At 41.2% G+C, this 16283-nt stretch overlaps 1 protein-coding gene across 6 annotated transcripts in view; it reads left to right on the top strand.

The window, feature by feature from the left end:
• The window catches only part of TCF20 (transcription factor 20), a 118288-nt gene that overhangs the window by 77377 nt on the left and 24628 nt on the right, over positions 1-16283 (top strand). The gene's annotated exons all lie outside the window — the stretch shown is intronic.

Below are 16283 nucleotides of genomic sequence, written 5' to 3'. Positions count from 1 at the left end.
CAAATTGCAGCAAAGAAAATTCCAGTTCAGTTAGGCAAAAAGTTTCAGTGGTCAGACGTTGGTTTGAGGGAGGAGAAATGACAGAAAAGATGTGGAATTTCCTGGTTTTGGAGATGCACAGATTTGACTAGGCAAGGCCCTAAGCAACACACTTTACATCTGAAGTTGGATCTAGCTTCAAAGTTGGCTCTGCTTTCAGCAGGGGTCCCTTCCAATGTCAGTTACTCTGCACCTGTAATACATATTACACAACTGCAGGAGAATTTACAGCCCTTACAAAGTAAGGTGAAATGTGGGTGGGTTTAGTACTGATGAATTCAGTATCGATTATATCATGAACGATGCCGATAACTGACCAGAGTGAGTATACAGTGAGTAAGAAGATGTAGGTAAAATTTAAGCAGGCACAAAGAAAGAACTTTGTTCACAACCACCTAGTTGTGGATGGAACCACTCACTGTTCTCGATTTCCTGAGGCAGAAGCTGATGCTTTAAAACCACAGTTGGGTGGCTTGCGTTGCCATCATCAGTATCCTTCATCCTTTTATATATGGTTATCTTTTCCGTGTTGTGCTCTGTCCTGGGTCAGACCATGGAAGAGACAGGGGACTACTTTTTCCTGTGGCCTTGAGATTCTTCCTTTTCTGAACAGTGTTAGGATCCAGTTTTTATCTTCTTTCCTCTATCTTGTTACATACAGCATGCTTGCTTCCTCCCCATGAGTTTTTTCCTCTTCAAGTTTGATTCCTGGCTTGTTCTGAATGTTCTTTGACAGTAATTACATGCTTCTTTGCCCTAACTTGATTTGGCTTGTATTCTTGTTTCTAGCCTCTCATTAAACATAGTCAGTTAATTTCATTTGGTTTTCATCGAGCCATGTCTGCGTGCTTGTTCTGATCCAACTGCTGAATTTCTTATCTCTGGTAATTGCAAGGCTTCTTTCAGAATCTCCACCACCATTTGCATTCTACTTGCAGTGTGGCCGTGCTTTCATATGTCTTGTAGTTCACCAGTATTTTGAATTTGGATCTCTCCAGCCTGATTTTCTCTTTTTACTGTTTTTAGGGTATGTCTTTCATTTATGATTCTAGTTTTCCCAATAGCAAATGCCTTGTCTGCAGGTTCTTGAACTGCTTGAGTTGCCCTTCCGAGATCCTTCTTGTGTTCCTGTACCTGCAAAGGACATAAGCCCAGCAGAAACATACTGGGCTGAGAGGCTCTAATCCAACTTGTTAAATAGTAGCCCGTTATCCACATTTTTATATGGGTTTTGCATGTTGTTTGACATCTACTTCTTTCTCTGCATGGGATCTTGATGACTTTATGATTGAATACATTTTGACCTACCCTTTATCACTTTCTTCCAACTGTTGCAATCATCTTCTCACAAGAAGAATATTTTTTCTTCCTCTTAACCCTTATGGTACCATACAAGAGCATCTCCTTATTTTCCTTGAACTTTGTGTTCTTTTTCTCTACCTCTGCCCTTTAATCACTTGCTCAACTCCTGTCTTTTCTTTTCCCTCACAATACCTGTAGACATGTTTCTCATTTTTTTTTTCAAAAAAGAAGTGTACAAAATGCCTGTAGCCTCTTGCTTTTGCAACTGCCTCTTAATTTCCTTTCTCTTTTTTCATCTCAAAATTCTTTGAGTCCATTGTCCAGAGCTCTTGTCCTCCACCGTGGCTTCAATTGTGCTCTACTACTACAATTGTAATCAGTGTTTACAGTGATGTCTTCCCAGCTAAGGTTCAGATCCAGTACTTCATTTTCCTTTTTTCTGTCAACTACACTGTCACTATCAGCTATGCTGCTTTTGGAGTGTTGTTCCACTTTTGTTTTCCATCTGTGTCTTCTTTTGATTACCTCCTTGCTTTCCACTGTGTTTTGCTGAAGGTGTTGTTCGTTACTTCAGGCTTTTTCTGTGGGGTTCACTGAAGTTTTGCTTGTTCTTTCCTTCTCTTTATCTTGAAATGCCATGCTTTTGAGTGGCTTTTGGTAATTCAACCACTTTCTTCCAGAGCCTTGTACAGCTTCTGTTTTTGCTCCAGATTCACGTTCTTCTGGCACAAACTTAAAAATTGTTATTTAATTCGTAGGGAGTTCTCAGACTCTCACTTTAAAATATGGCTTTTAACCTACATCATACTTCATCCATTGTCTGCCATCTTTTTCTGATTTTCATGTCACTCAAATTCACAATCTCATTTGGTTTTAAAATTATTTCTTCCTAACCCTTCTTACTTTTTGTGTATGAGAAGTAATATGTAGCCTTTTAATGTTCTCCACTGTTCTGTCTAGGTCCATTTTTAACCTAGTTATAAGACTGAACTTTCAGAGTTAGAGACCATTATCTTGTGTGTGTACTTTTGTTATAGAATCAAAAGATGGCTTGAGTTGGAAAGGACCTTAAAGATCAACCCCCTTGCTGTGGGCAGGGACACCTCCCATTAGAGCAGGTTGCTCAGAGCTCTATCCAACCTGGCCTTGAATACTTTCCAGAGATGGAGCATCCACAACTACTCTGGTGCCTCACCACCATCATAGTAAAGAATTTCTTCCTAATGTCTAATCTAAACCTCTTTCAATTTGAAACCCCTTGTCCTGTCACTACATGCTCTTGTAAAAACTCTCTCCATCTTTCTTGTAGGCTCCCTTCAGGTACTGGAAGGCCACAATTAGGTCACTCCAAAGCCTTCTCTTTTCCAGGCTGTACAATTCCAACCTTTCTTCATAGCAGAGGTGCTCCATCCCTTTAATCATTTTGGTGGCCTCCTCTGGACTTGCTCCAACAAGTCCACGTCCTTCCTGTGCTGGGACCCCAGAGCTGGATGCAGCACTGCAGGTGGGATCTCACCAGAACAGAGTAGAGAGGCAGAACCCCCTCCCCTGACCTGCTGCCCAGGCTGCTTCTGGTGCAGCCCAGGATACACTTGGCTTTCTGGGCTGTGAGCTCACATTGCTGGACCATGTCCAGCCTCTCATCCACCCCCAAGTCCTTGGGCTGCTCTCGATCTGTTCATCCCAGAGTCTTCATCAATAGTGGGGTTTCCCCCACCCAGGTGGGCCCACTTTCTGAGCTTGCCCAGATCCCTCTGGATGGCATCCCATCCTTCAGGTGTGTCACTGCACCACTCAGCTTGGTGTCATCTGCAAACTTGCTGAGGGTGCACTCGATCCCTCTGTCACTAATGAAGATATTAAATAACACTGGTCCCAGTACAGACCCCTGAGGGACACCACTGGTCACTGCTGCCCATTGGGACTCTGAGCCATGGACCATTATCCTTTGGATGTGACCATCCAACCAATTCCTAATCCACCTAAGAGTCCACCCACTGAATCCATCTCTCTCCAGTTTAGAGAGAAGGGTGTTGTGGGGGAATGTGTCAAAGGCTTTGCAGAAGTCCAGAGAAATTACTTCTGTAGCCCTTCCCTTATCCACTGATGTAATCATTCTATCATAGAAAGCCACTAGGCTGGTCAGGCAGGATTTTCCCTTGTGGAGCTGTGCTGGCTGTCCCAAATCACCTCCCTGTCCTCCATGTGCTTTAGCATAGCTTCTAGGAGGATCTGTTCCATCATCTTCCCAGGTGCAGAGGGGAGGCTGACAGGTTGGTAGTTCCCTGAGTCCCCCTTTTTACCCTTTTTAAAGATGTGTTCCCTTTTACCAGTCACCTGGGACTTCACCTGACTGCTATGACTTTTCAAATATCATGGAGAGTAGCTTGGCAACTACATCAGCAAATTCTCTCAGGAATCTGGGATGCATCTGAACCAGGTCCCATAGAGGTTCTGCACAGTCAGGTTCCTCAGGTGATCATGAACCTGATCTTCTCTTACAGAGTAGGAGGGACTTTGCTCCCCCAGTCCTCATCTTGTCATCCATCCACTCAAGGGGTGTGGGAAGGGAGGTTGCCATTGAAGACCGAGGCAAAAAACTTAAGCACCTCAGCCTTCTCCTCGTCTGTTGTTATCTGTTCACCAGGATTGGTTATCAGAGGGGGTACAACCAGCAGTTCCCTACTCAGCCACGCCAGTTTCTTGCCTTCCTTGCCTGATTTCTTGCTGCTGGGGATTGCTAGTTCTTGTACTCTATGAAAGACTTCCTTAAAGATCTGACAGCTCATTTTCACTCCCTTGTCCCTGAGGGCAGTCTCCCAAGGGATCCTATTGACTATCTCCTTGAAAAGCTGGAAGTTTGCTTTCCTGAAGTTCAGGGGCCTAACTTTACTCCTTCAGTCCCCCGGGACTGCAAACTCCACCAGTGCACAGTCACTGCAGCCCAGGCTGCCTCCGATCTTGACACCCTCAGTTAGTTTGCTTCCATTGTTGACCATCAAATCCGATACCGCGTCCTGTCTGATAGGACTCTATCACCTGGCTCAAGAAGTTATCCTCCATGCATTCCAGGAGTCTCCTGCATTGCCTACAGCTTGCTGTGCTACTTTTCCAGCAGATGTCCGTGTGGTGGAAGTCCCCCAGCAGGAATAGCCTGCAAGCACGATGTCTCCTGGAGTTGGAGCAGGGAGGCTTTGTCAATAGGCTCCCCTTGATCAGGTGGCCTGTAGTAGACTCCAACCACGAGGTTCCCTTTGTTGCCTCAGTCTCTGATTTTTACCCACAGGCTTTCAATATGCTCATGGCTGTTGTTCAGAGACAGCTCTTCACAGTTAGTTCTCCTCTTCATGTAGAGGGCAACCCCTCCACCTCTTCCTTTCCTGTCTCTTCTGAACAGCCCATAGCCATTGATATTCGCACTCCAGTCACGGGATTTGTTCCACCAAGTTTCACCTTTCTAGAGAAACACCCCTTAATTCCTTTGAGCTATTTCCCTGCTGTTTCCCTGTTGGCTTCTGTTACCTCAGGAGTCCCTGACTCATCTCTGTAAGACTGCAAGTGTGATCCAGTGTGGCCAATGCATTTCAGTCACTGGCAGAGCACCCTCATTAGCATCCTGTCCTGTAACCTTTGCATCTCATCCCACACCTTGCAAGAGACGAGCTTGATACTGTCTCCATCCCCAGTCACAGCGTTTAAAGCTCTCTGTTATGTCTCATGCATTACATCCGTAAGAGTAATCCATCTACCTCTGTGACAAATAATGGAAAAGGTTTTCTGCTAGCATTATTTTCTCCTTAACTTTTTTATCCTATTGTAGCAAACTGTTGTGCTGGGTTCTCCTCTGGAAGCAGCATATCCTCCCCCTTTCAGTTAGACGAGGGTTACGTGCAGCACCAGGATGGCCATCAGGATATTCAAAGCTGTACCTGCTGGAAGCCATCCCCAGGCAGTGGAAAGGCTCTCTTGAGCCCAAGACTCTTGACCCACTGCCTGAGGAAAGCCTTCTGGCTCACACAACTGATTTCTTATGCTTGCTGCATATGCTTTTTCTTTTCCTCTTCCGTGCTTTGCCAGTGCATTTTCTTTTTTTTCCCTCAGACATGCAGTTTGATACTGTGTCGTGGAAAAGCAGATGTGCAAACTATGTAGCTACTTGCTAGCAGGAGAGTGTAGACCTATGTGTGCACCAGCATACAGGAATCTAGCCCTTAGATTTGGTCTATGGGTAAGGAAGGACAGTAGTGTATGGCATATGAGGGGTCATGAGCCTGGAAGTGAATAATTCATGTACATAACTCATTCTGTGCAAATTAAATACTGCCATAACTAAAAATTATGTAAACTGTCTGTAGTACCCACAAAGGGTAAATATGCACCAAATTTAAACTGTACCATTGAGTTGAAATATTTTCTTTAGAGATCTGGCTCTACTGCTGTTGTTTACACAACATTTTAGTATGGAAATAGGAAACTTGAACTTCTAGTTACAGGCCATTGACGTAGAGGTAGTGACATAAGTAACCCGTCCTGTGTTTCTTCTCATACAAGCTCACCTGTTTTTTCTCACTCATTATAGCCTTTTTACCAAAAGACTTGTTTCTCATTTGCTTTCCAGAATCAGAAAATAATTTTTCTTGCTAAATTGTTTTCTGTTTCTTTTTTGAATAATGTCTGTGTCTTACTGCAGTATTTTTGAGAACAGCCCCATAGTCAGTCTCAAGAAAGGATTAGAACATATGTGAAGTTGCTCAAAGATGAAATTGTACCAGATGCTCTAGAAGAATTTGGGATGAGAAGGTATTACCAAACTGTGAAGTGGCTCTCCTGATCTTTGAGCTTTCCTCGTAGTCTCTTTTCACCTTGGACTGAAAACTGTTGGGAGCGTGTTATCTTCTAAGCAGCAATCCAAGTAGTTTCCAAAGTGCTAGAATCTGCCTTTCTTGAAGGCCAAAAGGTGTTCCTTTTACTCTAGCCTTTCCAAAAGGCTTTTTGGTTCTGAGAATGTGAATAGCTGATCAGATTAATTGAGCTGCTTCAGATGCAGAATGACTTCATCCTTCTCCTTATTTTGAGGCTTAAATGAGATACCCCAGCAGATGTTAATAGTTTGTTAAACCATAGTAGGGGTGCTAACTGGCTGCCTTGGAGTTAGACATTTTTTGTTCCAAGGCTAATAATGAAATCTTGAACTGAAAAAAAGCTGTATCCCTAGGGCTGGGTGATCCTGTTTCCTATAAAATGCTTTCTTTCAGCTGCTGAAGGTGGCCAGACAGTTTCCTATCTTGTTTATTTTCTCCTTGATTTTCTACTAATGAGGAGCTCACTTTTGTGGAAGTTGGAATATTGGTTAGCTTTGAAACTGGCAAAATTATGGGGACACTTTGGTAGTTGTCAGCAGATTTAATGTTCAAAAGAATTGATGGGTCTTTATTCTCAGTATTAAATATAAGAAGCTGTAAGTGAAGAACAATGCAGAGAACATTCTTTGTGTTAGGCTGAATCCAAGATAGTTCTGCTGTTGTTTTCTAAAAAGCTGTTCACTAGGAGGTGGTGTGCTGTTCCTTAATTTTCATTTTTTTTTTATAAAACATGGTTTTTATCCAAGGCAGAGACTCTGGCCTAGTACACATATTCTGGTTGGTGTTTTTTGGGGGGTTTCTTGTTTGTTTGGATTTTTTTGTTCTCCTCCTACACCCTTGTCAGAATTGACCTTACTGAAGGTAAATGTAGCTCTTGTTCCTGCTAAGAGTGCTCTGTGAAAAAAAAGCTTGTTTATCCCACTTTTAAAGATCTCTTTTAAAAGGTCTAAAAAATGTAATGCTTTTCTCTTCAACCTCTGCATCATTCACAGCTTGAGAAATCTTTTAATCCTTTTACACGGAGAGAAGTCCTTGGGACCTGTTTCCTTTGTTGCTTTTTGAAAACATCGTCTTGGGTTTCAGTCAGGTGAACTTCAGAGTAGCAAATGGTGAAGGGTAAAATCTTCCTGTGACTGCAGTATAACAGAAGGAGATTCTGAGCTTTCTCTCACCAATCTGGAACTTTGTCCATCCAGCTCTTCATGAACTATCTTGCAAAGGCCCCTGCTTACCTGAAGTGGAGCTTACCTGAAGTGGGCTGTTACCAAGCCTGTTTTGAAGGTCTGACCTTGGTGAAAGTTCTTAAAAAACATGTATGGTCTTACAGGAGTTGAGAACCTAAATGCATGTATCCCTGCAGTGGCAGCCTTCTGGCTCATGTTGAGTGCATCTTAGTTAGTTGTAGGTTTGCATATGCTATCCACATCTCACAGAGAACAGCTGATTTCACACAGGAAGGTTGTTCTTTACCACTTAAGATATGGTGGCAGGTCAACTGTCAGGAGTCTTATCTGTGGAATTCTGTGCCATAGAGAAAATAAGGATTGCCTTTCTACAATATTTTGTTTACTCTATTGCTTTCATAGAACCATTTTCTTTTGTTTGCCTCTACCATTCTGGACCCTAGCTGCAAATTGGGTAAAGAAAGGTGCCTAGAGGGATTAGTAGGAATTAAGCTATTTATATTCTCAAATTTGGGAAATCAAAACCTAACGAGAATGCTCCCACGCTCTGTAAGTAATTGCTTATAAATGGTTCCTAGCTGCGTAGCTAATCAAATGCCTAAGCCAGGGAATCAGTGTGAACTGGGAAAATTGTGGAAGGTTAGCTACCTTTGGCAAAACAAAGCAAAACAGTTTCTAGCCCCAGAAACCTGCGTAGTGTAGCACCATACGAGGATAAAGGTGTCAGTTTATTCTGAATGCCTCATTTGGCACAGGTGGATTTTGTTATCCCTAAGCCAGACCAGGAGGGAGTTGCTGTCATGAGGAGTGATCCTACTTTATCCTCTTTGCAAGCTGCTTGTTTCCACTGTTTCACTTGTGCTAGATCTACCAACTGTGCATTTGCACAGTGGGTTGATTTTTAGCCAGCTAATCCATCAGAAGACTAGCTTGGGGTGGGGGATCTTTGTGCCAGATCAGCCGTCTGACTCCGCTTACCCTCTGAACCATGTTTGCTACATCTGAGAGGGCCTTTCCATGGTAATTATAACCATTAGTGCAAGTTAGCTGCCACACAAAATTGTGCCCAGGTGACACCAACACTTGAAAGTGTTTTAGGCCTATAGTACTACTGCTGGATAGTGCTGGGAGATGAATGTCAAGCTTTTATTCGTCATCCCTCTTTTTAAAGAAGAAAAATGTGCAGAACATGGTATTTTTTTCTTTTTTTTTCTTTCCCCTGCCACCTGCAAAAAACCCCTAAGTTCTGTATCGGGTAAGGGCTCAGCCGAAATAACCTGCTGCTTCAAGGCTGACATGGCTGACAAACACAGGAAGGAACACCTGTGTTTCTTACACCCAGATCTGTACTAGTAGGGAGACAATTCCAGAGTAGGAAGAGGTGACACTGCAGCATATTAAGTTTTCACTGTGGGGGCAGGGAAACCAGTAATGAATTTAAAATCTGCCTGTTAGCAGTGGTTAGAAAAAGAGGCGTTTTGAGAGAGTTGTCTGCTTGTTTTTGTGTCTGGCAACAGCAGTTAGTATGCTTTAACCACTCAGATGAGAACTGCCACAGAATCTTGAGGCACTTTTTACAATTGGCCCTAAACTGGCTGAATTCCTGTTTTTCACTGACAGAGTGTGCCCAAATACCTGATAGTCTGAGCTGGAAATGCACACACTAGTGTGTTCGTTTTCATTCCTCAGGAAATGGCAGCATCTTTAATATTCTTCTGCAGTGTTACAAAAATAAGGAAGCATGAAATTATGGGTGGAGAAGAAATTCTGAAAGACAGGCTGAATAATGAACTTCAGATTTGGTTTTCTCAGAAAGGCATTACCATCTGCTGCGCTACTGAAGCTCTGTGCTGTCATGACTCCTGGTCTATAAGAGTGTGCTGCCACAGAGATGAGAACCTGGTTGTATCTCTGTTCACTGCCTTCCTCTGGTGGGGACCTAGAAGTGTGAATCACTAATGCTACAGCAATTGGTAGCTCACAGGAGCTCTGTGGATTGGTATCCCGAACCTTAAATGCTAACAAAGTGAGCAGGTGGAATCCACATGTACATTTCTGATGCAAATATTTCAATGTCTTAAATGATTGGAAGGCAGGAATTACATTTGTAAAATGAAGTTGGTTTTCGTTGACTTTGTTGTGAATAGAAGTCAGGCAAATCTGGTGCAGTGTATTGGTGATCATGGATTGTAGGTGACAAGAAGCACATTTTAGCACATCTTAGTTGAGGTCTCAACCATAAAGGTGATACTAGTAAGAGGAAAGACTCCAGTATCGACCCTTTTGTATGGAAACAAGAGAGAAGATGAAGTGTAGGCAGGGAAGTAATTTCTGCTCATCTTTACTAGCAGACTCCTTTGTCATTGGTGTATCCCAAAGTATAAGCATTTTGTCTGTGCTTGTATGTGGTTTTATATTTTACTACTTGTCTTGCATGTGGAGTGAAGAAAGCAGAAAATAGATTTACTGACAATAGGGCGTTGGGAAAGAATTAAATGTTTACCCACTTCTATTAGTTGTAGCCAGGAGCACTGGAAACTTGTATGTAAAAAGCAGCTTGCTCGTCCCACAGTTGTGGCCTTTCTGTAAAGCATGAGGGATCCTCATAATCTGTGTACAGTTCTCATTTAAAAATACATTTAAATAACTTAATTTCAAAGAAGCTCTTCCAAATGTGAATGGGGCCTTCTCTGTGCAGGAGATTTCTAAACAAAGCTTTAGAGTTTTTTGACTGGCCATCCTCAAGCACAATCTTTTTTTGTAAGATTTAAATTGCCTGTTATTGTAGAGGTGCCAAACTCTTGCTAAATTCTCAATAGCGAGTGGGTGCAATCCATTTATATGTCATTTTAGCTTGAATCTTTCTAAGCTGTGCTGCTAAAAGGTTGTTAAGATTCCCCAAAATTTTGGAGGAGAATTGTTGTGCTATTGGTATTTTGTTTTGCTAACTTAAGCTGAACCAATTTTCTTAGACTAATTCCAGATGTTTGTCACTTGAGCTGTATTCCCTTACCTTCATTAGAATAATGCTACTAACAAATAAGTTTATTCTGCTCCATGCCACTGAGTTTAAAATTATTTATATTTGATTACAACTAGGCAAAAATGCAGACTTAAAAATATTTTTCCTGATTTTTTTGGGAAAAAAGTTATTTCCTTTTTTTATCTTTCATTTTTCATATTCAGTTTGATAAGAGGTTAATTTCTGAAGGTAAGAATTCATGACTTTCTTTTATATAATATGGGTTATTAGAATTGTGTTCTGTCTTTTGTAAGACCTTTTTAAATAAAAAAACTTCACAGTTTTTCCATTTCACTCTTAAAATAAGCATTACCCTGAATCCTTTGATCAGTGAATAAGTAAAAATAATACGTCAACTATAATAGTAGTGTGCTACCATTCATAATAAAGGAAAGCTCCCCAAACACTGCCATGCAAACCGAGTTCATAAAAAGCTGTCTAAACATAATGCCTTGTGCAGTAGCCAGACTGGGGTAGGAATGACACAGGCAAAACTGGGACACTTAGTGATGGTGGTGTGAGAATTCCTTAAAATCATGGAATCATAGGATAGTTTGGAGTGGAAGAGACCTTAAAGATCACCTCGTTCCAACCCCCCTGCCATGGGCAGGGACACCTTCCAATAGACCAGGTTGCTTGAAGCCACATCCAACGTGGTCTGGAACTCTTCCACAAATGGGTCATCCACAATTTCTCTGGACAGCGTTCCAGTGCCTCACCCTCACAGTAAAGAATTTCTTTCCAGCATCTCCCTTCTTTAGTTTAAAGCTGTTCCCTCTTGTTCCGTCACTACCTGCCCATGTAGAAAGTCGCTCTCCATCATTTTTTATAAGTCCGTTTTAGGTACTGGAAGGGGCTGTAAGGTCTCCCTGGAACCTTCTCTTCTCCAGGCTGAACAACCCCAGCTCTCTGTCTGTCTTCACAGGAGAGATGCTCCTGTTCTCTGATCATCTTTGTGGCTTTATAGAAAGCAGATTTTAAACTTTTTTCTTTTCAAAAATAAATTTTCATCTGTCTGTCCGTTATAAACCTAGTTATATAACCTCAATATATTTTTTAATTAGAGAAATAAGTTCTGAAAGAGGGTAGATTAATTTCCCTAGATTTAGAAAGATGAGTAAAAATAAAACTGAAGTATGATGAGCATTCATGTAATAATTTTAGAAACTACAGCAAGATTATAACTAGTTTTTTTTTCCTGAAAGAATGTTGCTCTGCAGAGACAAGAAATGGAGAAGAGAGGTTCTCTCTGTGAAGCATATTTTGCCTGAGGTTATGGAAGAAGCCAGGAAAGGAGTTTGAGTTTCCTGAATCTTAAACCCATCTTTTTTTAGCTAATCTAAACTATGCTACTCTTACCCTGTTGGGCTCTGAGTGGTTTTTCTTTGTTGTCAAAGGAAATATTTTTCAAACAATTGCATACACTTAGCTGGACTCTGTGTATAGGATAGTCTTCATGGACAGAGCACTTTGGCAAAAAGTTATTAATGAACCTTCATTGTTAAAGATTGGATCCCAGCCAGCTGCTTAGTGATTAAAGTTTAATTGCATGGTGATTAGTTTTCATTAGTAAGTAATTAGCATTTAACAGTAGTCTTGTATTGCTAAAGCTATGGACAAGCTTAAGTGGCTTGAGCCATGTTGAGGGAGAAGGTCTGTAGCTGGAGATGTGGGCACAGAGCTGTTTAGGGAAAATGGGAATGAGAATTCTGATGTTAGTTGACCTCATCAGCTTGTTCCTGCTGCAGCATTAAGCCAGAAGGAGGGACGAGAGTGGGAAATAGAACAGAACAGCCTGGATATAGGGCACAGAGAGTGGCTGTGGGTTAGCCCATGTGTAGAGAGTTACCAAACATAATCCTCTTCCTAAAAAGGGCCTTTGAAGTTTTGAGTTGCTCTTGCAGTAATGCTGTTTTTCATAGTCTTGTCCCTTTCCTTGCCACAACTAAAACTCTTGTTTCAGAGTTCCCCCCTGAATTGGTAAAATTCCCATTTTTACTGTGATAGCAGTCCTTGATGGCTTTGTGCCACAGTGGGGTAAATTAGGAGAAAGATGAGTGCAGGGAAGGGCTGGGGGAAGTGAAATGGATGAGGGTAGAGGGAAGTAGGAGTATAGCAAAAGGCCAAGGCTCCTTTGCTGTTAAAAGAGCAAAAAGTGTCCCATGTAAACCACTTCTGATTCACTGAGGAATCTGTTGTGAAGGTGAAATAGGGTGATAATTTCATGTAGGCTAAATTAGGGTTGTTAGAAGCCATTCTTCTCATCCACACCTCTCCTGTGACAGCAATAGTGCTCTGTGACCGAACCAAGTTAGGTAGCTGATCTGGCCAAGAAAATTCCCCCCCACCTCCCAGTTTCCATTTTTATCAAGCTAATTTTTTGGCTGGACTCTAGCTCTCTTGAGTTTCCGTGTCAGTACAGATACAGAGAAATGCTGGGCGTAGAAGGGGGCAGCAGGTTGTGCAAGAATGAACTGATGTCTGAAAATGATTTGAAAGTGAGTGGCCTGGTCAAGATCATGGCTTCAGGTAGAAAGTTTTTCCAGAATGATATTACTAAGTATCCAAAGTAACAAATTCAAAAAAAGTTTGTCTGAGATGGTTCTCAAATGTATGTATTTATTATTGATGGCAAGTACATCCATCTAGTTGTCTAGGCATATGAAAAGGTAGGGGTTTTTCTTTATTATTGTGATTATCTCACAGTTTAGAAGCACTAGGGACTGGATGCGCCCTCCCCTCTGCTGGCCTAATTTGCCAGCTGGAGTAGCCTGAAGCAGACATTTCCCTTCAGTTAAAGGGAGTAGAGTAGCTACAGTTTCTTTTGAGAAATTCTGATAGTGCTCAGGGTATGACTTCAATGGTGTAGATCTACTTAATCTATCTTCAGACTTGCTGAACTGTTGGTAAGAGGAGACACACCAGTGTAGGACTTGTCATAAACCTCAAGGACTTGGCCAGCCCTGCTCAAGGCACAAGGACGGTTTGGAGGCACACAACCCACTCAGGGCTCTGCGAGCTGCAGCTGCACTGTTTGTCACCACCTGAGCTACCAGTGGTAAAAATAGATTGTGTGTGTGTTCCTGAGGCCTGGCTGCACAACTGATTGTAGCATAAATACACTTAGGTCTTATCTCAACCAGCTGATTGTGTCTTGTGTAGTAAGCTTTCTTTTTGTTTGAGAAAATACTAAAGGTTAATGTTAAAAACTGGTTGAATGGTCTTCACTTACTAATGACTTCCCTCCCCTCCATTTCTAGCTTCTTGCATGTTTTTGTGCTTAGGAGACCAAACTCTGCTGTATGTCTCTTTCCCATGGCTACTCATTTCACAAAATGGTTTTGTTGTTACTTTGCACTAGACTGCTGTTAATTGCAGCTTTTCTTGCGCCTCCAACTCCTTTACTCTTACTGAGAACTCATGCTTGCTAAGTTTCAGAAAGTTACTGACGATTAAAGGCGACTGACCAGCTTTATAAAAGACGTACTGCTAGGGGAGGGGAAGGAGGAGGAGGGTGTCTTGGCATGACTCTCTGAAATGGGGACTTTCTCTAAAGGATACTGCTGCTCAATGTGAAACTTCAAAGGAAAGTAAAAAAGGTGGGTGGGCATGGGAGGGAAAGGCAAGTTCATGTACTTGAGTTCAGATTTGAGAGCTGTGAACTTTTCAGACTTTGTGCTTGTGCTGTCAAAAATTGACTGCATGGCCTTTGACAAGTCATTTAGTTATTCTGTAAAGCAGGCTTTAAGACCACTTATTTTGTGACATTTGTAGGGTGCTTTGAAAACTGAAAATACAGTGTATGTTTAAGTTGTCAGTTGTTCTCGGTTAAATTGGAATATTAGGGAGCTGATATGAGGTTTCGTGTTTTAGTTGCATAGATGTAATGGGGGGAAGCTAAATTTAAAGTTTGTTCATGTATCACTTAGATTTGGGTCCAAAAAAATAATAAAAATGTTTTGTTACATATTCTTTTGCTGTTAGCTTTCCCTTTTCTTGTAGAAAGTTAAAATGATGAAGCTACTAACAGCAATGTACTGGTACCATATGTAAATTCCTTATATTGTTAAGTGTTTTCTGGAGGACTAACTCTTCACATTAAATTGAATCACTAAAATTTCAAGGTTGACACAATTCATAACTGGTGCTTTCCAGAAAACCAACATTATTTTATTTTTTAATGTTCGTTTTAGGAAATCACTTAGATTAGAAAAATCCAATACTCACATTATAGGTACATAAAACTCTTTTACAAGGTTTTAATGCAGTCTTAACTCCTATACTTTAACTATTCCTCCCTTGAAGTGTCATATGTTATCATTGGGGAATGTAAAGATTCTTTAGTGATGCCACATGGTACTGTTCTTTTAAGCAGAAACTTTCAGAGGCAGAAACTTTCCCCTTTCCTGGGGAACAGGAGTTGTGAATAGTTACCAATAAATTCAGTTTCCTGGACAAATAGCTTCAAGGATAATGCCAAAAGAAGAATTGTCTGTTCTGAAGCTGTCTAACAAAGAAGACTTTAGTGCTGACTTCCACTTCTGCTTTTGGGCTAGAGCCTCCAGAAGATGAAGGAATAAGGAGTGCAAAGAGGGTGTGTTTATGCAGAGTAAAAGAAAAACAAAACAAAAATACCTATATCCTTCTATTTCTGCCTCAGGTGAAAAAAGATTGAAATGTCTCTTAGATCTTTCACAGTGACTTATTTCTAGCAATCTATGGCTCATCCTAGTCCTTTTTTCTTAGTATAGATTGATCTAGATTCATAAAACTGAAGGGGTGGCTTGCAAATGGATAATGTTTTTGCCTTTACCATGATTCAGCAGTGTTCTGAGCCCAGAAGATCTTCATTAGTTCTCTTTCCCTTCAGATCTGGGGAGAACCACATCTAATCCTTAGCTGGAGGAAGTTCTTCCCCTAGGAGAACCACATTAAGTCTGTCCTTTAAGGAGACTACTGACTACCTCAGCTGCTTTGTAATATCCAGCTGGAATGCCATCCAATCTTGGACTGCTGCTATTTATATTTTCTGCCTCTTCTAAAGTGCTGCTAGCTCATACAATGTTTTCCTGTGTTGTGTGTCTGGCAAGCCTACAAATCCTACATATTCTTGAATAAATTCAGTTTACAATTCATGAAAGTACCTATTATTGCAATGGGCAGTTTAAGTAGCACATATATCATTATGGTTTGTAGGGTTTTTTCCTGATGATTAGTGAAGAGTGAAGGAACATATTCTTGTCTAAACCCATCCAGATTTTTGGCCAGCAGACATTATTTTACATAGAGCACCTCTATATCTGAGGACATTTCATCAATGTGTTTTAATAATTTCTCTAGTTTTCCTCTACTGTGATTATTTATTGCTATGGTTCATGAGCTTGTTTGTTGTTCTTTTTAAAACACTGATATGTGACTTGATAGCTTATCACTAAAAAGAGGTGTCCTGACTCACAGGCATTTCTCCTTCCACAAGCATTGCCTTTACCTCTTCTCTTGCATTCATTCACCTGCTGTTGTTGCTTATTTTTGTCTGCTTTTCCTCAGTGGTAGCAACAGCCACCAGTGACCTCAGGAATACTGGTGTACACTTTGTTACTTCTCATTATAGCTCTGCTGCCAACTGCTGCTTCAGCGGTTTTCTGGAGGCGCTGTCCTCTTCTTGCTCTTTCTCTAATGGTATTGAATAGTATTTTTGTTTGCTACCCGTTTTCTAGAGAGACAAGTTGTTTATTTTCCAGTAAGATGAGCTAAACTGTCATTTTCACATACCTACTTCTTTCACATTCATCTGCCAACCTTCTCTTTTCTTATGTCTCAAATAGAAATTACTTGTCATTATTTTATCTGCCCTTATCCTACTGCTTTTTCTTC

This window comes from Manacus vitellinus, unplaced genomic scaffold (assembly GCF_001715985.3).
Source record: "Manacus vitellinus isolate BGI_N305 unplaced genomic scaffold, ASM171598v3 scaffold_5_pilon, whole genome shotgun sequence".
Taxonomy (NCBI): domain Eukaryota; kingdom Metazoa; phylum Chordata; class Aves; order Passeriformes; family Pipridae; genus Manacus; species Manacus vitellinus.
Note: the sequence above shows the minus strand (reverse complement) of the source record. Positions and strands in the feature narration are given on the sequence as shown.